The 25,918-nt window shown below is 37.6% G+C and overlaps 1 protein-coding gene across 4 annotated transcripts in view; it reads right to left on the bottom strand.

Annotated features, from left to right (window-relative positions):
• The window catches only part of OTUD7A (OTU deubiquitinase 7A), a 171,727-nt gene extending 146,977 nt beyond the window's left edge, over positions 1 to 24,750 (bottom strand). For 2 of the 4 annotated variants that reach the window (XM_068958342.1, XM_068958341.1), the window contains exon 1: positions 24,445 to 24,750. The gene's annotated coding sequence lies outside the window, so the exon portion shown is untranslated. The remainder of the gene's footprint in view (positions 1 to 24,444) is intronic. The other 2 variants (XM_068958343.1, XM_068958344.1) reach the window with 2 other exon arrangements.
• Between the last annotated feature and the right edge of the window lie 1,168 nt (positions 24,751 to 25,918).

Below are 25,918 nucleotides of genomic sequence, written 5' to 3' on the forward strand. Positions count from 1 at the left end.
ATAGCTCACAGAAGTGATGGTTTAAATTATTTTTCTTTAAGTGATAATTGGGCCATGGGATAAATCTTCTACAAATATGAATACGTTTGCACTGCAAGGTACAAATGGAGCCTCCACAGCTCTGATACGCCTTGCATAAATAATTCTTTACTTTGCCTTGTATTAAGAACAAATGCTCTGTACCCTGAGAAGGCTGCGCATGCATATACATAGGACAGCGCAAAGGGAATTAACAAGGAGGCCTTTAACTACTCAGATACCTAAATTTATCCTTTGTTCAAAAACCTTAGAAATATACAGCAGTGGTTATTTAATCCTTCAACAGAAGTCCTCTCTTCCTTCACTTCAGGAAGCTAGCATGTCAAAAGCTGTTTTGAGTTTGATACTCCACAAAACACTGCACCGTGCTACAGCAATGTTATTTGTCATGTTCTAAGCTGTTGTCTGCTTTCTCTTTTACAGAGATTTTAATTGCCCAAATATGTTCCAAGCTTGAAGATCTAAGAAAACACCTTCCAAAATTAACATGAACGTAGCTAGAGAAACAAACAAAAAGCAAGTTGCTGTCTTGTTGAGCCAGTGCTTCCTGTAGAACCAATTGGTAATATACTGCCAGAGGTGTAAAAAAAAATTACTGGAGGATAAGCTGGCAAACCGAACTATCAACATACAAGTCCTACAAGCTTCTTGACCTCTGTGCAATCAATCCAGTTATTGAGAAGATGAATATTCTTTCTGGGATACAGGAAACAGAGCAGGGAAGGCTCTTTTATTAATTTTTTAATTTAAATAAAATAACTGAATTAACTTAATAGCTACTGCATTTATATAAATTCTTATTTAGGCAGTAAGTCACTAATTTCAAGATCACATTTTTAAGTCTCCTGAGTTCAATGTTAGGTGCATCTTTCACTGATAACAGTTGTAGCTCACCTTTTGGAGAGAGAAAATTGCAATTACAGATCCAGGAGTGGAAAGCTGTATGTGTTTTTTGGCAAGAGCCGCTCGGCAAAAGCGAACCTTAATGTCAGACAGCAGGAGCACCCTGTAGGAACAGAATCTCTCTCCCTCTCTGTCTTAAGGAACAGCAATTTCCACAGTATTGCATCAATAGTTAGTTGCTTTAGTACCTGAAAAAAACAGCTTAGTTCATCAATCAAAAACACATTCTCACAAAAACCCACAGAAAAACGACCCACAAACACTGAAGACAAAATGTATATGCATGCAAAGAAAAAAAAAAACATTTCTGATGGAGGAGCAGTCTTTTTTACTAAAATTAGTCCTTATCATTTCATTATCAGATTTGTACACCATCTTTTCATTTAACTATCCAGTTTTATGGATTATTGTATAGCCAGTAGATAGAGACCGAAAGTCCAGTTCTAACTCCCAATCTAAACTGTCATTTATAATAATATTCTTATTTGAATGATAACATTCATTTAAAAAAAAATAGACGATGTATCAAGCGAGCTCATATTTTTTGAAACCTGTAGGATAAAAAAGGAGATGGTGAAGTATACAATCTTATATTTGCATTTCCAGATTTGAAGCATCCATGTCCCACTGTTACAAATATATTTTAAAATTATTTTTGTATGGCATCCTTTCAAAAATTACAGTACAAAATAACTTAGTCAGGTTCATATTTTGCAGTTTGTTTGATTTAGAGATTTCTTATTTAGACACCTACTGAATTCAACTCTCACTTTAGCCCTCAGCATCTCAAACTCTGAGCCTTCTTAACTAGCAGATTTCATTTTTCATTACATGGAACTTCCTACATCAAAGGTGGTTGTTTTTCCAGAAAGACACACCATCCAAGTTAACACTTCCTAAAACAAAAACACAGCAACCAATTCAAAACCTTACACATTCTCGGTATTTCGGATTCTTTGAGATTTTATAATCTGGCTTATTCAAAAAGATGAAGATTTCACTATTTGAACCTAGTCTTAATGTATCCACACAATATATAAAATTGATGAAAAACGTACACTGTGACCTTCCTTTTATCTAGTCCTAATCAATTTTCTGCATAAGTATTTATTCCCTTATCTAGAATACAACCCAAGTTGGATATTTCCAATGCCATCTAATAGCTGTAGCCACTCACTGTATTTCTGGTCAGAAAAAGAACAGGAAATATGTATTCCTTAGATAAACAGTTGCATCCAAATCATGTAAGTCACCTGTCGTCAGACTTTCTAAAAGGTAGAAAAATTAAGTATTTTATTTTTGATTGGTGAACATATTCATCAGAATTACGATAAACTAAAAACGGTATGAGAGAAAACAAGACGGAACATATAGCAACTCTAGTACTTTTCCTATTCCGGAAGAAATGTAAATTACACCAGTGATCGATCAGAAAAAAAAAGCGTTTTATTCCTCATGAATTACAAAAATGTTTTTTTACAGTCTTGCTTCTCTAAGGATCTGGGAAACGCATACCGATGGAGTTCATCACAATGTGCCTAAAGGCTGGCTGTGATGATCTTACTTACACTTGCATTCTTCTGATACGTGACTGCTGCTTCACGTATCAGAGGCCTTGCCCAAGAGAAGGCTCAGGAAATGCCACATACTTTTATCTTGTGTTATATACTGCTTTTTGTATCTTAATGGCTATGCAGAGTTGTTGCATGGTCTCTGATTTGTACAATAAAAAAAATAGTGCATTAGTAACAGAAATGTCTGAAAGAACTGAGACTCCTGGGCCTGTTTATGGCTTCAGGGAGCAGAGGAAAAAAGAGGGATGACAGATTTTGCAGATATTTACTATTGGATAGCACTGAAATGCGAAACAGAAATGGTTTGTGAAACTTTCTTCACGGCATAAGAAGATAACACTGCCCTCTTCCCAAATTAAACGTAAAAATAAAAGACCATTTCATGATAGCTGCTTTCAGCAAAGCTTATATAAATTGCTTCTAGTCATCGTTGTCTCACCTGAAGCTTAGTTCCACTGAGCTGCTGAGAATAAAGGATGGTGATTAAAGGAATACAGTGCCACTTCAAATGCTATTTTTGTGGTATATTAGAAATCATATAATAGATTAGCATCCCTAATGTATTTCGGACATTTCAGTATACGGCTGTGGTATACTCCACCCCAGAAAGCTGGCTGGTAGTTTGTACTGAAGGACATTTGTCCATATAGTTCAAAACTACTGGTTTCATACACACCTGCACTCCTCCGATTTTAATACTTTCCAGCACAGCGTGCGCTGGAACTGGTTTTCAATTTTCAGTGCTGAGCTATCAGGTAAAAATTAGTATAAAAAAAAAGAAAAAGAGTATTTTCCCTTCCAAAATACATGCATTTTTCTATGAGTCTCTCCTCTGGATAGATATTCTCTCTTTCACTGAGGGCTGTTTTCTTGATATTAAGAACACAGAGACTGACTACATACTCTACTTTTTAACTTTATGACCCAAGCAAAAAAAGGAACACAACAGCTAACTCAAAATATACACTCAGAATAAACCTAATGCGTAACCTTTCTTTGCATCATTTCAGAATTTTGCAGAGTATTGGCAATCATGCATGTACGGTAATATTTTTAATTTTCATTACCCATGTTCTTTTGAATATAAAAATCGCTACATCTTACTTCTATCAGACATTCAAATTCCCTTCAGTAACATCAAGCTTGATCTAGTAAATTGCCCCATCTACACAGATGCATCAGTTCAGTTTTAGAAATGTTACAACAAAAATTTTTAAGGACTAAAACAGATTTTATACAGCCTCCTCAGACTCAGTTGCTCTCAGTTCAGAATCTGAGCTCCTTCTCATAATGGGCAATGGTGATCACACAACAGGTCTGCTAACCATGATTTAAATTTCATAAGAGTTCCAAAATTATCTGTATATATCATTTCGACACATACAAAAAAAAGAAACAAAAAGATTTCCTGATTTGAAACAACTTTTGACTTGGAAAAATAACCTTTTAAATTAAAATAATCAAAATAAATTGTTTTAAATTGGTAGCACTAAAAGAAAGAATTCTAATGGATTTTCAGTTATACTCAAAATCTCACATTCATGTTTTCCCTTTCTGGTATTCTCCCCGACCTTTACCTATTTTATCACTGAAAATTTTGGCACAACTAAATGAACGGATCTACAGTTAGCTTCATTATCGAGGGCCAGTTGTAAATTTCTGATTACAAGACAGTACACTCCACATTCTGCATTTGATTTAGATTTTAATTACTGAAGCTGCAACATACGCACTTTCTGAAATAAATCAAATGAAAAATTAATAAAGCGTTTAGAGAACTTCTCAACAATACCTAGCTGGAGACAAGTACTATTAATTTCAGTGGAAGACAGGCTCATCTGACGTGATGGTAATATAAGCAGGGACAAAGTTAAGCTCTTGGGTTCCAGTCCAAATTTTTCAAACCCAGAGCTCTAAATGGGGTCCAAAGGCTAAATTTAGGTGTGGATTGACTATCTAAGCAGTCAACTGTCTGTATCTTCCAGTTAATTTAAGAGAATGCATAAGTATTCATTCAGCTGTGTAAAAAAAAAAAAACAGATCACTTTACGTGTTTACATACAGAACCTTACTTTAAGGGCACAGGTTTCAGATTCAGCCATGCTCTGGACTACATGCATCAAATTTGTCAAAGCTGAAAATTTTGCTTCAGATACAGCAGTCCCCCTGCATAGTATTCTCAATATCAAATACCTCCTTCCAGAAATAAGAGGGCAGGCCTATGCAGGCTTATCAAGTAAGAGTCTTCATTTACCATGGACAGTAACACAACAGATTAATGCATCTGTTAAGCAGCTATTCTCTTCCAGTTTTTATAAGTTTGTCGATTATCCCTTATCCATTCACTTCTCCACTCCCCAATTATGTGATCTATCAAGGGAAGAGTAAGGAAGGTAGAATTCACAATCTGAGTGTTAATCCTCCAAATTCTCAGTAAACTACATTTGAGAATAATTGGAAGTTGCAGAACTGCCATTGTAGGAAGATGTAAAGACAGGTTAATAGGATGAAGACATTTAGAAAAGTATCCTATTGCAAAGGGTAGAAAAGCATCCTATTTTAAAGTAAAATTATTATTTCTTTTGCTCTGCTCTTTTCTTTTCTCAGTCTTCTGGGAAATTTTTAATAGAAACACAAAATAGAAAGCATCTTGTTGCCTTTCTCTAGTGAGAAAGAAACAGCCTCAGAGACAGATTAGAAAGAAGAGATCCATGATTAGGTGAGAAATCTATCAGTGGACTTTATTTCTATCCCATTGCTGCTAGTCGCATCAAAATACAACCCCTTGGTCCACCAGTGGATTATAACCAGTGTTATATCTGCCTGTAGAAGATGTGGGCCTTTTACATATCCTGGCTACAGAACCTGCCTCTACAGCTGAAGCTGAGAGATGGGCTGTTAGCACTACATGTCTACACTTCAGCGCCTGATGTATCAGTCAAGATGGTGATTATCGTAGTATCATTTTACAAATATTTTTTGTGAGGCAGGAAACATTTTAATAATAATGAGGCAGATCTTAGAGGATAAGCCAATAAACACATTGCGGCTCAGCAGGAAACCTGAGAGTAGAATCCTCATTCCAATGCAAGGTTTGCTATAGTTATACGCCATTCTTAGTCTTTATTTCTATGAAACAATCTGTGATAAATCAATCGCATCTTACGACTGTGGGGTTTTTTCGTTCCAGGTTGTATATATGAAAAAAAAAGGAGGGAAGGAGGATTTTTTTTTAGCTTATTAAATTGACAGACCTTACTGCTAACAAATCCTATAAACAGTATGTTTTCCTATTTTAAAAGGATGGAAAAACTCACCTTTATCAGAATATAGGTTCTATAACTTCAATAGTTTTCTTACTTCTCGAGAATTTTTTTCCCCACAGAGAAAAGGTAAAATGCAAGAAAAAAAAAAGAGAGATATAAACTCCCCCCCACACACACCTATAAAAACAACTTCAGTGCCCTATGCTTGTATTTGCAAAGGTCACTCCTCATCTTACAAAAAAACAAAATAGTTTTACAGGAGAATAATTAGTTGCAGTTTAGCTTCTTTGCCTTTTCAGCATTACAGAAAGCAGCTTTTATTGAAAATATAAAATTATGGGGCTTGATTTCCATTTAGTATTGTGTTTAACGTACTAAACTATGCAAATAATTTAAAAAGCATTCCACTCACCAGTAGCAAGTAGCTACTGTAAATATATTCTCTTTAACCGAAGTAGTAGTCTAGACAAGCTGTTACCATACCCCACAATTTTCAGATTTCTCTTGATAGAACATCAAATCAATAAAACATTTTGGTACAGCTGTAACTTTCAGCTGGATTCTATTTCTTCGTTTCTAAGACCATATGTGAATCCTAAGCAAAGAGTCACTGGCACCAAAACATTTATAAAAACCTAGACATTTAGATCACTACAACCGTGACAAACTATGTACGATAGCTGCTAAAGCTGTGTTGTGCTAACAGCAAAGAGGCCGTTTATTTGCAACAATAAATGGACTGTTTGTGGCTTGGCTGTCTGATATTCCACACTGAAAATATTCCATCCAAAAATGGCTTGAGAGTTTGGGAAAAAATTGAAAGGCAATTATGGCACTCACATACCAGAACACTACAGTGGTTCTACACATACGTTGTTTTTTGCAAAAAAGAAAAATGATGATACAGCACTAGAACAAAACCAGACAAAACTCACAGCAAAGGGCATAAAAAAGGCTCACCATCGTTCCCTCCCTAAAACCTCATTGCCTCCACTAAATCCTCTCTGAAATCGCCTCTCCCAAATCTCTTTTTCCTCAGGAAGTCCCATCGCCAGCAGGGCCAGAAGGAGGTCTTAACCATGCACAACGTTCCCACAGCATTCCCTGCTGCAAGCTTAGGACACACAGCTGGGCATCATCTCACATAATAGCTCTTGTGCCTTGAAAGACAAAGGAAGGTCCTATGGAAAAAACTTAAGACGAACACCATGGAAAGCAAAGCTATCCTGTTTGCATGCATACACACACACACATCTGTATATCCTTCTGCATATGAATTCAGACACATATTTGTATTATTATTATATCCTAACAGCGTATAACCTCTCTGCGGCCAATACCCCTCTCCAATACAAATACAGAGAAAGCTTATTCTTTGCATAAAGAGTGACATTTTACTTCTCTTAGGGTTCCCTCTCCATTTTTCTAATTGATTACATTATTTTCTTAAAAATAAACATTCAGAGAACATCCCTCTTCGTTCTGCCACAGAAATGGAGCATACTGCTTGAAAAGTACTTTAGGAATTTCCTTCAAAATCCAATAGAGGCCCTTTCAATCAGCACTGTGGAAAGCATAAATTTTGCCAGTCAGCAGAACAGTACTTGGGGTTGTTTGAAAAAAATTCTCAACACAATTAGATACTCAGAAGCACAAAGAATGTTAAACCAAGACAAGAAACAGCCTCCAAATGGTCACCTCTTGAACTCTGGAGGTGCAGACAAACCACAGGTTCAAATAAATCAGCAAAAACAAAAGTGCAGAAAGAGTGCAAGAAAAGACTACTATAAGCGAGATGAGTATATGCTCCTTGAAGGGCCTGTGATATAAGGAAATGACGCTTTCTCATCTCTGAAGCTCTTTTTCATATTCCAAAACTTTTCTCCTTTACATACAATGAATTGCAGAAATAATAACAGGAGGAAGTATTGTGCTGCTTCCACAACATAAGCTAAGAAAGTCCATTAATATTTATTTCAAATATACAAACTCTTTAATTATAGAAATAAGCCTCTGGATGACAACACTGAGATGCACATGAGGAATGCTTTTGAAGCTTGAGCCCCCAATTAGAGTAATGCCTTCTGCTTCTGAGGTCAATTACCTCCAAATATTTCTGCTAGACTGCTGAATCCAAAAATTCAGGGGAAAACTGACAACTCAAACACAGCGAAAACTGACAACTCCAACACAGCGAAGGGGTGCCCTCACATTAACAACCTAGGAAACAGGTCATCAACAGAAAAGCAGATAACTGTTAAAAAAAAAATTTTTTTTTAACCCATAATGAGAATAAAGACATTTTCTTGCAAGTATTCATGCAAGCCACCTTCCTTTTTTAAATTTCATTTGTGTGTTTCTGACCACATAATCACACAAAGGACTCCCTGACTGGCTAAAGGGCGGTACTGCTGCTTCAAATTTCTCATGTGAAAGTTTGCACATTATATAACACCTCCAAATAAAATAAACATTGAAACTGTTGTTGTCATTACTGTTTGAGCTGCAAGCTGACAGTTATATGCTGTCCCTCCTGTTTCAGGACCAATTCATATTCAAGCCTTCCTTTTAAAGCATTCTTACAAATTTAGCTCCTATAAGGAAGACACAAAAGCTCTATCTATACACGTGTTACTCAAGATTAGAGAGTATGACAAGGTGAGCACAGATGATATGACATTTTCCAAATGGCATCAACCACAGCTTTTAGCATAAGTACATTAGTTGTAGACAAAGTAATAGCTTAAACTGTGAGTGCTAACAGGCAGCAGGTAATTGAGTGCATGTGTCTGTGTGGGTGAATGTCCAAAACTGAACTTTTGAACTCTCAAGTACAAACCTGCTACTTGTTAGCTGCAACCTGTACAGGCTGGTTTTAAATTTTGATAACATCTGGACTAAACAGAAGTGGCATGTCCTGAATCCTCCAACTAATAAAGAGACCCGAGACAGAACCACAGAATCTTTTAGGAGGCTGATCACATGTCGTGTGTTGACTATTTAGACTGGGAAAACCAGAGGCTTAGGAGCCTGGAAAGAAGAGGAGGCTGAAAAGAAGCGTTCCTAGAAAGTAGTAGCACTCTTGGAAAGAAGAAGGGGGCCTAGAAAGAAAAATAGGAAGATCTTGGTTGCAGAAAATATCCTGGAAGGGGGTTGGGGGGGGAGGGGGGAACTAGGGATCAGAGAGATGCATGGCGATGATCGTCGGGGGTGCCCAGGCACTTCAGCTGGTAACTTGCAAGACTGCTAACTATGAGTAGCTGCACAGCACAAACTGACACAAATTTCTGCCTGGTCTTCTCACATCAGCAGCCACCTCCCTGCTGGGAGGGCAAGTTGAGACCTAGCAAACATGGTGCTGATGGCACAGTGAGAGAGTGAGTGCAAAATAATCCATGAGAGTAAAAGCTCTAATGTCATGGGTTCTTAAATAAATCCCAACATGCAGATCCACTACAGATTGCTATTTGCTCCATCTCGCCCTTGACCACTGAAACACTCAGCTTCCTGTTAGATCTCCCCAGCATGCTGAAGGAGATCAACCTTATAAAGATTACTACCTGCTTACAAGGTTTAAGTATGCTTTTTTCATTACTTACAACATAAAAACAACAATAAAATCAAAGCCAAAACCCAGAAAACATTTACACAGTTAAATTTTATAACTGCAGGCTTCAAATAACTAGGGTTGCAATCACAAAAGCACTTTGGTAGAAGAAGGAAAAATTCTTTCAAAGGAAAAATGAATTTCATAGTGCTAGTTGCTACCTCGCACAAAATGCAGCCTACTAAAATTAAAGCTGAAACATTAATCTAAAATAAAAATTCATAACACATACCAAAAATATTATGAATCCATGAAAGAGCATCCCAGAATACTATTTTATCTCATAATTTTCATTTCATGTATCATGAAAAGAAGCAGGCAGAAGTATAAAAGCTCAGGCAAAAAAGAGCATCTTAGTGTCTTGGGAGTTCATTTTACGCTGCAATTGGCGAAAAGCCTCCCTAAAAAGGTTATAAATGCAATATTAATTTCATTAAGAAAGCTCCCATGCCATATTAATTTAGTTTCTGGTACTGTTATTGCGTCTTTTCAGATACACAAAATCTTAGGAGGTAATTCAATTGTCAGTAAAGATCTGAGAATGGCAACTATCTTAAATAGATTGGTGACAATTCAACTTGCAAGCATGCATATTTATTAATACACTATCATTTGCTTTCAATTAACAACACACTGACACAGCAAGAGCTACCAGGCTTTGCTGTTGAAATTATGTCATCCTCAAGACCCTTGTGTATTTGCAAAGACTGCATGAACAGCTCGCAGAAGATTAATGACATACTTCTTTATTTAAGGGAGATACTTGGCTTTAGTGAGCTCACATAAATTCTGAAGCCAAGCATGAAATTTAACAACGGTCCTATCCTGTGATGCTACAAAAGAAGAATTTTATTCCAAACACTTGCTACATTGGGCACTGTACATAACTCTAGACATATAAAATAGTTTAAGTGCCAGTTTGTACAACCGCACTAGCTGCTTCCTCATCCTAGCCTTGAGTCTTTAATACGAGTTATACACGCAGGCCTCGGAAGTGACCTATGGTCTCATTAGTCAGTAGGTTCCATCAGGAGCTTTCTTTCATATGATAAATCTACAAAATATAAATATATGTAAAATGATTTCTTTCAAAATAAGCATGCAGATATTTATAAATCTCATAGTTACTATATTACCAAGTTTACAAATATAGTATGTATTTTGCATGTTTCAGTTCATCCCAAATTCTGAAGCCTGCATACATTTACCACTTAATTAAGAAGTATAATGACAGCTGCACTCAGGACAAGCAAATTGTTCTTTTGACCACGTTTTAACAGGGGCTGTCCATTTCGACCTCACTCTTATTCATGATAAAGAGAATACAAAAGAGCTTCTTTAAATCACAAAGATATGAGGTATGTGACAAAAGCTGCCACTTTGTATGCATTAGTGATTGACATCTAGGTAATGAATTAAGAGTCTATAAATCATGATTGAGTATCCTTTATGAAAGGATATGTTGTAGTTCAACTACAGCTCAAATTTTTTAAGCAGAAACTTCACAACAAAATTCTATAGCTTGAGGGATAACAGGAGATCAGATCATGAAGTTTCACAGAGGTCCCACCTGACTTGAAAAACTGATGAATCACATTTGAGGCATCTCCTCAGAACACTAAATCCCCGCTGCACTCAAAAAGAGATGCAAAGTCTCTTAGGAATTTACTCATTAATATACAGAAACTATATTCTGGAATAAGAACAATTAGAGAAGGTAAACTACTTTTTTGGACATTCAGCCTAAGTCCTTTGAACACTACAGCAAATTTTATTTTCACTAGCATTTTCTCATTCTTTGTTCAGTCTCATTTCAAATATCTGTAGAGAGGGGCTGAAAATAAATGCTTTGTTCTATGCGTGACCATTACTCATAATTGAAAGTAAACCCAATGACAAAGAGGCATGGGATCTGTAAGACAACATAAATTTATAATAGTTCTGTAATAGGTTTAGACTCACAGCATTAAGAACCAAGTGTGGCTGGTAGCCAAGCAAGTACTTCTGCTATATAACAATTATCAGGTAAATAAATTATCCAAAATGTAATTAACATAGAATGGAAAAGGGAAACAAATTTGCAAAACAAGTTAGGTGTTATTAAACAAAACATTTTTAAAACCCAAAGGGCAGGAACACACAGAAAAGATAGACGCTCTTAATATTTCTGAGTATTTAATCTTACTGAGTATACTGGGTTCTCGGACAAGCATAGATGGAAATACAGCAAGGATGATAGATGCCTTTCAAAAGATTTTCTCTTGCACGAAATTAAAAGGAGGGACATCACAGAACATCACATATGATCAACTAGCCCACCCAGACTAGGGAACCCAGATTAGTAGTCATAAATGTTTATTACTCTTACCAAAGTGTAACAGATACTGAATTACAAGCTGTTTATTTTAGATTACACACATCCAATTTGTCAAGACAATGCTTCACTCTATTTCTACTCTCTACAGTTCTTGCAATATCTCCTACCTAGTTTCATGGGCAAGTAACCCAAGTACTCTCAGTCTAAGTCATTAATGAAAATACTGACTATTGCCAGACTTGGAACATTTTTGGATTTCTGCAGAACCCAGTCGTTTTTTCAAAGCTAGGGAAGATACTCAGAACCACAGAAAGAAAAACCACAAATAGCATGTGAGCTTTCAGCTAAAAACGTTTGTCACTTTAGGCTGCCATCTGAGCGACATAAAATGCTACCTTGCATTTTATGAATTCTTTCTAAAAAATGTATTTATGAACAGCAGTTTTTGGTCAAATGCCCTAAAAATAATAAAACTTTTTCTCCCGTATTTAGTTCCTACTGCTATGGCAAAAAGCAGTAGAAAGAATTCCTAACAGGGATATGAGAGCGCAAAATGCATTTGCCATAGCTTTTGAAGGATGATACAACTGCAGGTTTGGATTCAGACGGACATGGCTAACAGTAGGACACTTTCCCCCCTCACACTCGCAAGTACAGAAGAACAAGGGTTTGAGGTCTGGTGTTCAGCTCTGCTTTTTCAGGCATGGAAGCAATCTTTTGAATTGGGGTTTCATCAGGACAAGAGTAAACTTTTAAAAAACGCTTCACAGGACCCAGAAGTCTAAATCTTATTCTGAGAAGTTATTCAGTCTCTTAAGTACCTGTAGTCTGCTTTTCTAGTGAGTCAAGGAACTTTGGAAACTTTTAAAACAATGCTCTGTATGAGCTATTGATCCTACAAAATAATTCACTGGAGTCTCTCTCTCTCTCCCTCTGCCCCCCCCCCCCCCCCCAGAAGTAGAATTATCCCAAGTATTAACACAAAAGATTTTACCGTTCTGTTACAAAGCACTGATCAAAGACATATCAGACCACTGAACCTTTAGGGTTACATTCTGCTTTCTGTTACATTTGGTGAATTTTATCAAATCCTGTGATATTTACATACATATGAAGACACATTACATTCATGAAGAACGCAGTACTTTGTGAGCTACTAGCAATATATTTAAAATAAATGTGCTTATACTTAACTGTAATGTTTCCTGTAATACTGTGAAATCCTGCCAGTAACTTTTTCTGTAAATACCACAAAGCCTCTTGTCTTATTTAACATGCATTATATGCAGTGACCCAATTTAACAGCGCAAGGCTTGAAGAAAAGAAGAGCTGTTAAATCTATAAATATATAATATCACTTCATTCCAGCCACACAGACAGTGGGAACATGCAGAAGCAACATAGAAGAAACTTGTCTTATTAGCAGTTCTTTGTGTCCAGTTATTTTACTAATCAGATCACAAGCTTGTATGTTATCTGGCTGCTCAGGAATTGAAAAACAAACAACAACAACAACCTCTTCTCTTGCAAATGCTGGTAGAATTAGCAAAAACGGGTTCAAAGAGACTCCCCAACAAACACTTTTCTAAAAGGCTCTGGCCATTCTCAAAACAAAGGTATATGAGTAGTTTTTTCTATGACAGGACAGGGTTCATACCCCGTTAAAGAACATTAACCGTTACATAGCAGACTTCACTTAACTTCTCTCTCTGTTCCTCTCTTTGCAAGAGAGCAGTGAATAGTCCATCCCTACTTCAGAACAATTGTATGAGGTTTAATGATTTGAACAGTTTTTTTGAATAAGTGTTTTTGCTATTTGTCAATAACTCACTTCTAGAACACATGCCTGTAAGTCCTCAGTTATGTTTTCAACAACCTCTTTCCTTTCTTTCAAAAACACTGTAAGCTGCCTACTAAAAATAAGCATACAGTTATTGTATTTCATTTTGTTATTTAAGCTGGAAGAGCAAATAAAGGTCATACTTTGCATGAACATCTGTACAGAAAATAGGTTTTGCTTTGGTGTTTAACCTTCATAACACTAGCAAAACCTGTTCTTACTATCGCATTTAAAGAATAAATAAAAATTATAAACAATCTGTTACACTTTTTTATTTCAAATTACGCAATTATAATTAACCCTGTATTAAATTTTTCATGGTGTGATGGTTAAAACAAATAAGCTAACCACAAGTTACCATAATTTGAGTTTCACTTATTGGGGCATTCTTCTTCTAGATCTCTGCACTTTATTGTCCAGCACTGAATCAGCTATAAGATTACCCCCCTCTATGAAATATACTGTGCAATATTGGGAAGGGTAGAGGTTCAAAAGAAATCTATTCATTTATTTTCTCCCTTTAAACAACGTGTATTTTCCATAGCCATATCCAGGAAAGAATAAAACATCCCCCAAAACGGCAAACCATTTTGCACAATTATAAAAAAAAAATTAAAAAATTAAAAAAAAAAGTGAGTAAACCGATAGCGCATCATTTGAAGCGGCACAATATAAACCTTTTTCATAGACATCTGTCACAAAAAGTGTTTTAAAACACCTGGGACTTAATCTGAAGCTTTCTGACAACAAAAAATCTTGCTCTTCCGTATGTGAACAGACTAGCAGTAGAGAGCTAAACTCACTTATTGGCCGTTCACTGCTTCAGCAATTCAGCTTCAACTCCTACAGTACTAATGTCAAGAAAATGTAGTTTATCAGCACAACCATTCCCTCTGGGGATATCTTCTGCCAAAGACTCAGAACGCCACAACTCAGTAAAGGATACTTCTCAGCATCACTTTGCTATGAAAGGAGGTCAACTTCTGTTCCACAAATGGGACGGGTATTGAGATCTGTGGGGTTTTGCTTGTTCTAAGTTCCAGACCTCTTGTTCTCCTGTTCCCCAGTACCACGATTCTCAAGCTCTGTCAATTATTCTTTAGGCAAATTTAAATTATGGACGGAATCTTTTTCTCCTTCATGGCTTAGTCTCAGATTTTATAGAGGAAAACAAGTTCACAGAAAAAACACGTGCACAAAACCTTCTTCAAGTTGTTTTATATGTCACTATAACTTCTGTAAGATAATAATTGAGGTAAAAACAGTCACAGTATCTTTTCTATCTACAATGGCATACAATATGCAGAATAAAATTATGTGATCTTCAAACCTTCCCTCACAAAAATAAAGCATCTTTTTAGGGAAGTAAACTTTATTATAAAATCCAAAGAAGGATATTCCATATTTTTCTTTGATTTTCTTTGATCTAGTGGCAACTGGCCTCAGAGATATCTTCTTTCATGAGGACATTCCCCTCTTTTATAACAAATAGGAAAATATTTTTATAGTAACTATGAGAGACATGTGGAATGAAAGCTAACAACTGAATGGTTCTTGAAGGAATCATTTCTCCTATTTTCACTAAAACTATAATTTAAAAGACAAAACTGGAAGAAGGAAAATGACAGCGGATCCGTTTCTCAAATTCTGTATCAAAGAAAGTCAAGAGATGATCAGCTACAGGCAAACATTTCATCAGCTACAGATACTTACAAGTGAGCTGTTCAGGCATGAATATCTATCTTTTGCATCAGCAAAAGCCAGTGATTTATATGTCCATGTTAATTGAGGTCTACACTTCACTAGTACAACATTTTTTGTTCATAATAGCATAGTCCAGCCACCCGAGCTGCTTTAGCACTGAGGGAGACCAGCCAATCTAGAAACTGGACACACATTGATCAGGTTTTCCAGTATGACTATATATTGTTTATCTCTTGAAATGACCGTATCATCTTTTTGAGGTCATAGTGTTACCAGGCCTGCAGATAAATAATACATCATATCAGCGAGGCACACATGCCACTAACTCAGGGCCTTCAGAACACACAAGGACAGCTTGCTTAATGAATATTGAAGAATTTGTGGCATGTGTACATAATCATAAACAAAGCAGTTCAAACAGACTTGGACCCCACTGCAAAAATATGCTGTTAGTTCTCCCAGTCACAAGTCCTGAGATTCAACTCCCAACCTACCAGCCTCTGTTTGAACCACCCTCCTTTGCCAGTTACACAGCTTCTCCCTTTGAAGGGTAAAGGAACAGAGCAAACTATTTGTGGATGGATACAGTGATAGAAAGAGGATGTCAGGTGACGTAGCCCAGGCAGAGACAACACAATAATGATTCTTATTGCAAATAGCATAACTCTAGGCTTTATGGTGTTACTCCTTCTTCTTTATACGCTTTAATGTATCAATGTCGTAAGAAATTTTTAATAATGCAGAATGAGAAAAAATGTAAACCATGTTAACCAGGAAGCACTACAGACCTCTATGCGGGACTTCTTCAAGAGGCCTTTCTTTAATGAAGGAGGAAAAAACCTATGTAGCTTACACAGAACATCTTTTTTCACAATATTTAGTTTCCTCCTCATTCTTGCCAAAAATAGACAGCCTTTTATTAATCCTGATTAAATTCTCTTCTCAGCATTTACAGTCTGCCTATGCACTAATGAATATCTATCTATGTATTTCCTTCCCAAAACTGTTGTACAATCCTTATCTATTAAGCAAATTCAGTTTGACATCTTAGAACAGAGAGATGCAAGTATGATTATAGATACAAGAACATGAGAGAAAATCAGTAAAGCACTTATGGGAGTCTTCTGTATGCAGGGATGCTATATGAGCACAAACAACTTTTCCAAACCTATTTGCAACTCTGCCTCCAAATATTTAGCAATGAATAGAAAAAAAGAAACTCTACTATAGCACAAACATGGAAGAAAATTTCAATTACGAACAGAAATATGCAAGTTCTGTACATCTGAGGCCCTAACACAGTGCATTTATATGAAGCAGCCTGAAGGAACAAACTGTCTATTGCCAAGAAATACACAACTTCTAAAGGACCTGTCCTTTCAAGTGCTCCTCATCCAGTAAAAGTTATCCACAAATACATGGCTCAAAAACGCATTTTTGAGCCATGTAGGTCTTTCAACAGAAGAGACATTGTACCAAGCCATGTGTTAGAATACCCAATTTGTCTTCTCTTATGACATCAAAACAATATATTATAAGAGCCTGTGAGAATAACTCATAGGACCTGGGATCATTGTGGCAAACTGTCACTCAGACCTGAAGCTTCCTCAAAATAACTTGGCACTGACATGCCTTCCCACGCTTTTGTTTGAAGTCTCACTTTTATGGTTATTGAAAAACCAAAACAGTATGAAACAGAGAAAAATAGCATATCATATACAGCATCTCAGCTGTTGTTATTTTTGTTTTACATTTCAAAATTTCAAGTTGACCTCCCAATCTCTGGATTTAATCCTCAACTCATAAACGCTCAGGCATCCTGGTACTCATGGCTCATGAAAAAGTTACTACTTTTCAGTGATACATTTTTACCAGCAAACAGTGTTAAATTATCAACCTGCAGATAACTTTTAGCAACCTGAGTTCATTCCACGTTATCCTCATGGACTTCTGTTTTGCGAACCACTACATTATATACTACTTCTGTCAATTTGTGCCGAAGGGAAGTTTCTCTCCAACTCTTGCACTGCTGTATTTGTAGAATAAGTGAATGTTTGATCCTGCCCGAGTCTTTCCCACATTTCAACTTTACCTATGTGGTACCTATTCTGTTATTACACGTACTGAAATTATTTTCATCTGTCTTTTTTTTTTTTCCCCCCCCAATTGTGCCTTTCCTTTAATTCACCTGAACCCTTACTGAGATGAAGATGGAAAGATTTCTTTAGAGATTCATGGGAGGTGGTTAGGTCATTTCATGGCTTCATACTTGAATATAATTTGCTAAATCAATGCTTTCTTTATACTAAAATCTTCCCTTTCCATTACCACAGTGTTATTAAATATATGTGTATATCCTTCTTTTCTGTAGAACTAACAATCTTAACAGCTCTAAGACCTAAAATAGAAGCTACTGGGACGCTAAATATTCTGAAGTGAGAGACAGGCAAGTTTTTGGTAAGTTACGGTAGGTCTGAGAGCAAGAGAAGTTAGAAACCTATCCAGTAAAGATATTACCTGCTATATGATCTTAGTTGGCATTCCTCAATTTAATAGAAAGATACAGTGTGCATTGCTCATTTATAGCTGGATGAAGCTTCCAAACTACATGTATAATTTAGATGTGGCTGACAATTCACCTCAAATCTGCTTGCCATGTCTATGACTTAAAGCAAAAGATACATCTTAACATTTTTAGAAATTATCTCAGATAAAGATTTAGGTTTTAGAAAGCTGCAGTGTATTGCAAGTTACAGCTCAGAATTAGCATTTACCAGCAATCCCCTGGCTTGCTAGGCAATTCTGAAAGGTATACAAAGTTATGCAGTCTTGGGCCTTGATACATGTTTAATCAGGAAAATCTCCAAGTATTAGGCCTTCCTGAGTAGCTTCCTGTGACATTCTAGCCTTTTTATAGACTGAAGAAAGATTAAGTTCAAAATTTGCATAATTCAAGGCAGACAACCCTTTCACAATGTCAGGCTCCCCAATTAAAGTTCTCTTATTATTCTGAGTGCTATACAGACACTGCTTAATGGACATACTCACTGCATTTCTTTGCTGAAAGAGTGTTTTTGCAGTAAAATAATACTTACTGTATTATTTTGAAAGAAACTACAGTTAAGCAACTTAACAATCTTGCAGCAATCAGTGCTGCAAGAAAGGCCTCTAATCCAATGCCCTTGTTCCCGAGGCTAGTATTAGCCCATGGAATGATCGAATTCTCAATCACTCACGTGTTTAATGTTTAGATAGGACGAATACAATAGCCTTAGCTTGGTCTGCTGTGTAACACAGAGCAAAGTTAAATTAAATAGCTTGTACATCAGGAATATAACATAAGCAGAATTTCATTCCTGCTAAGGTGCTGAGAAGTAAAAGAGAGAAAAAGAGGAAAAAATTGTTCATCCTGACTTCCTAATAGGCAATGATTATTTTACCAGTTTCTATGGTACTATCACCATGGCAGCTAGCCATTTTAATCACAGGCAGTAGAACACATTTCTGATAACATCTTAGCAAGGGCTTAGAAATATATTACATCTCCTGGTTCTATACAGAAGTAACAGCTTTGTAAGTTTCCATATGACTGAGGTCACTAACGGCATCAGCAGTCATCACAATCAGAAACGTGATATTTCAAGCACCTATTTAAAGGGTATAAAGCAATGCACTGTTCCTTACTTTAATTCTGATAATAATAGTAGAAATACCACCAATGTAACCAAAAATGAGAATCAAAATTTTTTCACAGCTTGCTCACTTTCTACACAGCTTTTGTCCCTTTTTTGATTAAGTAGTCAATACATGTTATTGCTTAGTAGAATAGTACTAGAGCTCGACTATATAGCCATGCTCCCAAGAGAATACAAGTGGAAAAAAAAATCACTGTATAGCACTGAGGATCTGCAAAATACTAAGATTTAAAAAAAAAAAAAAAAGTGGCGACTTTACCCTTTAACTAAATGAATAAATAAATATATGAAACCATACTCCATTGTCTGTACAGGTCAAACAGCATTGAAGCATTGCATATAATATTGAAATTATGATCAGAGAGCATAAGTCAGCATTTTGACTGATGGAATTTTAAATATAGAATGTGAAACATACTTATTTTGCTAAATATATCAGGAATTATTTGTAGATACACTCATTCGGAAAAAAAAAGCCCCAGAAAGTATTCAAAAATATTTTCAGTAATCAAATTTTTGTATTTTCTACCTTAAGTAATCAGCGCTACACTTCAACTCCTTAAAACAACTGCTTGCCAGTTTATTACTGGCAGAGTACAACAGCAATAATTGATGATTTTAGGGAAGCTTTTTAAACTGAAAAGCAACTTTGATTGATTTAAACTAAGAAAGAAGAATTGCTATCTTTGTATGTAACTTTTAAAGCAACCAAAGCTAAGTGAGGCACATGGTATGTAAACTAGTTCACCAAGCTTAACTGCATTGAGAAGAGCTGAGCCAAATACATTGTATTTAAAAATAACCAATCCTAAAATCAAGATCTACTGCAGAAAGACTTAAATGTCATGAAGCACAAGGTGTGGGAAAGCATTCTTATGTCAATATTTAATGCTGTACCCAATAGTGAAGGCTAAAGGTAGACTTCAATATGTATTTAACAATAGCACAGTTTAAGTAGCTAGTCTAAAATACAGAAATAAAAATAGGGAGAAAAAAGAATCTAATTTCAGATTAAAAAGCAAAGTGAGCCATTCTTAACTCCATGAGAATGAAATGACAGCACGTCCAGGGCCAATATTTGGCACTTTGACTTACTGGACTTCATATATGGGGACTGATAACATTCTGTAAGTGAAAGGTGGGAAAACACAAACTCATCCCTTGTGAAAAAAGTGGCAACCCTCCATATCTTCTGTAAATTACATTAGAAGTTTGATTTTTGAACTATATTAAAGTAAATTCACACTCTTTTCCTGGGATTTGAGATTTTTTTTTCAAATTAAAATGCATTTCAAATGCTGAGAGACTATAAAATATTACATAAATTTATAGAGTTTTAATTAAAGCTAGTAAGTTAATCCAGCACTGAATTGTTTACTTCAAAAACAAACCTTGAATTTAAAGCAATGAAAAAAAACCTAAATTGACACACTATTTAAAGATAAAGCATTTATGAACTGAATTCAATATGCAAGCATTCCTCTACTTCAGCCAAATAGATTTGACAAGGGTCCATCCAAGAAATATCTAAAAAGGTAATATCAACAGATAATATCAACAGTATTCTGCACTAAAACACCACAGCAAAGCCCTACGACTAAAAATCTCTGGTTTAACCATAACCTAAAATAGACAGTATTTACATCACATAAAGGAAGAGCCAGAATCTAAAGCAAACTAAAAATAAGACTTGAAGCACATCACAATTAGCTTTATCTCTTCAAAATACTTTAAACTCAACCAAAAATACTCATCAGTGATATGATAACATTATGAGAACAATGGAAAATAGTGCTGCAAGTCATAACTTTTATATCTCCAGTATCTGCATGGTCATTAGGTTTCCAGTCCTATTCCCTTGGGTCAGCATTTGGGGAAGAACAGCTAAATAAAAAGACTAGAAAACATCTGATGGTGAAATAGTTGTATTGTTACAAGCATATACTAATTAATCTACCTTTAAAATAAGAAAATAATTACTAGCAAGGAGTAGAGAACAATTCTGCCATCTTACCTGGGGACATTTGTCTTCCTCAGTTTTGTGCCAAACCAACAATAAGGAAATACAGAGAGATGTGGCATAACACCTATGCATCATTTGTATTCTTCTTAAACTGATAAACTTCTGCTCTTAGAGGACAGATATCTAACTATGCAGGCTATCTAGATAGCTGGGTTAATTGCCCAAATTTCCTATTAGAGCAACACTGATTAATTTGTCCAGGAAGTCCATGTACCATCTAGCTGTATGCTTTGGTGCAAATATCTATGAATGTATTTGCATAGCTGTGCAGTGCATACTAGAAGCATATCAACTATAAATGAACTAGCAGACTACAAAAACTTCCAAAAAAGCCTTTTCTATTTCTTTCTGCCCTCAATTTAACAACAGCTGCATCTGATATTTTAAGAGCTTGCCATTTCCTTAATTAAAACGTTATGTTTAATTTTTGCTTACTATGTGTCCAAGTATATTATATGAAATTCAAATCAAAAGGAGGTTCAGATTTCATGGTATGTTTTTGGGAATGTAGAATATATTAAACAGAAGACGACTTTATCAAACACTGTAAGACTTGTGGTCTGAGTGTCTGGTGAAAATATGCTGCAAGTTCTCTCTTGATCCTCTCCCTCTTCCAGCTTCAACTTTCTCTCCAAGAATACATATGCCTCACTAGAAATAGTGTCCTCCTCCACCTGTTAAGGCTACAGAAGTTACTACATCTTATGGCAATAATAAGCTAAATTACAACATGGTACAACAAAATGATAGATGTGTTTAAAAGTTCTTGTGTGTCTTTGAGGTAAGTAAAATATATAGAAAATATAGAAAATAAATATATAAAAAATATATTTTTTACCCTAAATCAATAAAGATATGATACCGAAGAACTCTAACCAGACTAAATCAGAGGAAAACATCACAGTGATTAGATTTAACAGAAACAGTTCAGTGAGGAATATGATCAATTACATCATAAATCTATTTCTAAAATCCAAAAATCAAGCCTTTGGTATGCTTTTCAGGCATTAAATGTTTTCTACACATAATATTTTGGCTATGTAAAACAGATTCTCTAATTGTTATAACATAATTGCAACAAGACAAACTGTGGCAATGATTAGCACACTGGTTGCATTGGTAAGATTCAAATGAATGTTCATACACCTGCGCATATATGGCTCTACTAAAAATCCTGACCTGGAGGCCCACTGAAAGTCTGTTAAGTCCCTGCCTTTTTGCCGAGCCTGCCAATGTGACTACCAGGGAGATCTAGCAGGAGTGATGAAAGATGCAGAGGCAGGCTTACTAAGAAAGGACTAAGGCCCTTTCTACCTGCTCATTCCACACGTATTCAAAGTCTATAACATCCAGATGTTATCTTTCTTATTTGGTAAGCCAAGACCAAAATCTTCTAGATTCCATCTCCAAAAAAACCCCACCTTTTTGAAAATGGATGCTGCATTATGAGTTAGTGAACGATCAGTTATTTTTGCTATATGCATAGCAAATTATTAGTCTATTACACCTGATCCTTAACCAATCTGATACTCTCAACAGTTATTATACTATACACAGATTAACCTGTCATGAAGATGATTGAGCTTCTTGTAAACTACAAACATAGAAATGCAGTATCATGAAAGAGGGAGATTCAGGAAAGTGTCATTTCTATTCCACATCATCCAAAGGTTTTATATTATCATTTTGTTTCTATTTTCTACTCCATGACCAATGTTACAGCCTTATCAAAAGGATATAGGCCTGTAACAGAAAGTATCCCAGAAAAAGGTAGCTGGTGCTATTCAACTATATTCCATATTCACATGGGGAAACTCCAGCTTATCCCTATGAGAGCAGCACATGCATGCCTAGGCAAAATCTGGCCTTTATCCACAGGAGCAGAGAGACTGTTTAGTCAGTGCACGCCAACAGCAGAAAACGGAGCCAGATACAGCCTCAACTGTTATCACGTTTGTATTTTAATAATGGATCATAAAAAGCAAAACAACGCTTTGCCCACTGATAGCACTTCCAATTCCAGAAGCTCCATATAAATATGCTTTGCTTTAAACCTGTGCCATACCAACCTTTTCTAGGTTCAATGTCATCTATAAAGATTGAGTTAAAATAAAAATGTGGGCCAAATTTATCAGACGTTAGTTTTCTTCGGATATGGAGTTTAGAATACTGACTATGTTTCATCCTAGATGTGATTCAAGTCATACATGTTCTGTTGAGCAACGTATTTTCCACCAGCTCAGTCCAAAATACTTGCCCTAATCATGCATTTCAAATACTTGTCTGAAGTGCTGAAGGTCAAATGAAAAATGGGAAAGGCTTCCTTCCATTCATGTTATACTAATTTATGTCTGTATAGCATATTAGAAATTACAGCACTATTCAGGTCTTGGGAGAGGAGGCTCAAGAGTCTGTTAAATTATGGCATCATTATAGTTAGCTAATTTAAAGACATATCCAAGGGGCAACAGAAGAGACCATTTGCCTCTGTCAGTGTGGAGCTGTGCATGCCCTCATAGCCGGAAGAATGGTGTGTGTGCATGACACTGAGCAGTGAAGAGGAACTTATCACGACGGAACTACAGCAGAAGTAGTCAACATTTTATTCTGTCATTTTCAGCCCTCTGTCATAAGAGGCTCTGATAGGGATACTTAACAAAGCTCCAAAAAGGCCTTAAAAAAACATTCCTCCCTCCAGGGTAAGCATAGGGGTGATGAGCTTTTCGAATTAAGATTATGTAAGGTAGTGCGCTTCTCTGCATTATGTTTTATATGCATAATTATATCTCACTGCACAATATTGCACACTGTAAACTCTAAAGGATGCTTATTCACAGGGATTCCCTTTTGTAGTTCTTTCAGAGAGAAAACTGATATTACACATATATCTAACATCAATCTGAACGAGGTTGAACCTCTAGATATCCTGATAAGGTCCAGGAACCGCAGGAAGAAACAATCATCTGCCCAAACCAGCCTCCTGCCCAAGAGGACCAGACCACTCAACCAGAGAGCAGGCTCCTTTTATCAGATAAAGCCGTGAACGCCGGAGCGAAGCCGGGCAGAGAGTCTGCAATGCAGAAGCCCTTCCCGGAGCTCATCAATGAGCTGGGGGAGATGGGGCGGGGGCACACCCGGGAGACCTGCCTGAATCCCTGCCACAAAGACCCGGGACGCAGGGGTTCCTAAACGTCCGGCCTTGCCTTTACCAGCTACGGCTGAGGGCTTTACTCCCGGGCTGCCCGCAGCCCCGCACAGCGGGAACCGCTGCAGCCGGGGCGGAGCGGGTGGCCCGGAGGCAAGGGCAGCCGGAGGCAAGGGCAGCGCTGCGGGCCGGGCCGCGAGCACCTGTGCCACCTCCCGCTCAATGACACCAGCCCACCCGCCGCACCGACCCGCCCCTGCCATGCACCCAGCCGGGAGGCGGAGGAGGAGGAGGCGGAGGAGGAGGAAGAGGAGGGAGAAGCAGCTCTTACCTGCTCCCGCTGCACCTCCCGCAAGCCCTTCCTAACCGAGCTCCATCTTCCTCCGAGCGGGGGGAGGAAGCCAACCCAGCCGCTGCTGCCGCCCTCAGCTGCTGCTTTCCGTCACCGCTGTCTCCCCGCCCGCGCTGCCCGGCGGAGCGGCCGCCTCTCGCCCGCCTTGCAGACAGCTTCGGGAGACGGAAAACGAGACCCACCTCCCACCGCCGCCTTCTTCCCATGAAGTCACCGGCCGCAGGGCCCTCCCCCCTCCGCCGCCCGCAGCGGCCCGGAGCGCCGCGCCGCGCCGCGCTCCGCCCCGCGCCCGCCCCCGCGGCACCGGGGCGGGTGCCGTACCCGTACCCGCGCCCGCCCCGTCGGCTGGCGCGGCCCCGCTGCCGCCAGCCGGTGAACGGCCCGGCCGGCCGGGCGCAGCCGGCGGCCCCTCCGGCAGCGTGAGCGCTCCGCAGCGGACTGTGCCGAGCTGCGAGACGGGGCCGGGCGGGAAGGAGGTGCCTCTCCCCCGCCCCGCATCCATTCCTGTCCTGTGCACTAACCTCTAAGCTACTGCTTTTCATATGCCCTCTATTTTGAGGCTTCCTATTATTATTTGCTCAAGGGAAGACAACAGAGTTTACTTCAGCCTACAACAGCTTCTCACATAACCTGGTACCCAGCTACTCTAGTATATACCCAGGTGTATTCTATCTCACTGAGTCAAAACAAGCCCTTGCACCCCAAAGCTGTCTTTCACTTCCATTCTTCCAGTAACACCTAGATTAGAAAGGAAAATGGATTAAAGCATATGCCTCCAGACAGACCCAAGCATTTCCCTTTTTCCACTTAAGATCACAAAGAAAAACAAAAACTTGCAAAACCAAGACATGAGGCAGAATGAGTGGGGTAAAAAAAAAAAAAAAAAATCACAAGTACAGGCATACCTGTCAAGAAAAAGCCTCCTCTTCTAGAAACACTGAGAATTCTCAACTGAAATTAGCCTGCTACAGGTGACTTGCAATCAGTGACAGATGTAGCAGCACTAAGTCTTAAGGAGTCATCAGATGTAAATGAAATGTCATAAAATGTTTTGCACCAACACAGTACATCTGGTGGCATGTGCGAAGGCATTTCTCTGCAGATAAGCACTTTCACGTCATAAGCAAGTGAAGTTTGATGGTTAGGGATGAATAACAGATCCATTACTTAGATTTTAAGTCTCTACTAGAACCCCAACATCAATTGAGGATACTGTTGAAACCCCCAAAAGAAATCTTACTTTTGAAAAATGTAAACATTTATTTTTGCAGCTAATGAGGAAGACAAAAATGAAAACAATAGGAAAAAATTTCCCAACGCCTCCATATCTAACCTTTTGCTGCAAATGCAATGGACTACTAGTTTTGGCAAAGATCCAATAACAGGCAAAGAACCACTTAACCACTTTGCCCAGTACTATATTTTAGGCCCGCATAAGATGATCTCTCATTAT

This window comes from Struthio camelus, chromosome 12 (assembly GCF_040807025.1).
Source record: "Struthio camelus isolate bStrCam1 chromosome 12, bStrCam1.hap1, whole genome shotgun sequence".
Lineage (NCBI taxonomy): Eukaryota > Metazoa > Chordata > Aves > Struthioniformes > Struthionidae > Struthio > Struthio camelus.